Source organism: Echinops telfairi, unplaced genomic scaffold, assembly GCF_000313985.2.
Source record: "Echinops telfairi isolate 266 unplaced genomic scaffold, ASM31398v2 ScPeMD7_31;HRSCAF=116, whole genome shotgun sequence".
NCBI lineage: Eukaryota > Metazoa > Chordata > Mammalia > Afrosoricida > Tenrecidae > Echinops > Echinops telfairi.
The window spans coordinates 34,159,639-34,160,681 of NW_022103928.1; positions in this window are offsets into that span (position 1 = coordinate 34,159,639).

Consider the following 1,043-nt stretch of genomic DNA (forward strand, 5'->3'; position numbering starts at 1 on the left):
TCTTCCCAAGCTGCAGCTTCAGTGCTGTCCTCTGAAGTGAATTCCCCCTGGGGGAGGGTGGTGCCATGCACCCAGTTGGTAGTGGGACCATGGGCCCGTTCTTTTCATCTATGTATCCCACCTATCTTATCTAGATAGACATCCAGATACATTAATAAGTGCAATAACTAGACAAAGTCAAATAAAACAACACAGGAAGTCAAAAGCAACAAAATGTCAACAAAAACAAAATAACAATAATGAAAAGAAAGCCACTGACAAAAATTTAAAACCCTATAAAAAGTTTAAGGTCTGTCTTTTGGCCTTTATCAGTGTTTTCTAGTCTCCTCTGATGGGGTGGCACACTCTGTCTCCAAATTCTACTTTTGTTGTTCCTCGGGAGTTTCATCACTCTGCTCCCCCTGCTGCCCTGCTGCATGCCCTCAGTGCCTTGCCCCAGTGTGATGCGGCCAGACTGTGCACTATTCCCACACTGTGTCTCCAGTGCTGTCCCCCGCAGCGCCATGGTTCAGTGAGGGATGCTGTGTCTTCGTGGTGGGGCCAGCCCTACGGTCCTCCCCATGCGTTGTCTGCTCTGAGCAGGAACATTGTCCTTGGGGCTTAATGGGCCAGGATGTCCTCTCCTCCCTCTCCGTCCCTTGTCATTTCTCCCGTGTGCTCTAATCCGAAGCACCCCACTCCCCAAGCTGTAGCCCGTGTTGTTCTCTGAAGTGCATTCTTCTGAGGGGGGTGGGGTGTCCACATAGCTGGGTTCGGGCCAGCCCCACAGACCTCTCTATTGGTTCCAGAGGGGAGTAAATTTTAAAGGGACACTGGGCCTTGCCCTGGCATTCAGAGTAAGCCAAGACAGCTCAGGGGAACAAGCAAAGTGTTTGGGTATGATCTTCTCTCTCCCTTCATATCAGATTTATTGCTCATTGTCCTACCCTTCAGAAAAAAAAAACACATAAGCCGACCTCTAAACCAGGACCTTGACTCAAACTATAAACCACATTCACTGTCATGGAGTAGATTCTGAGATTCTGACTCACAGTGACCCTATA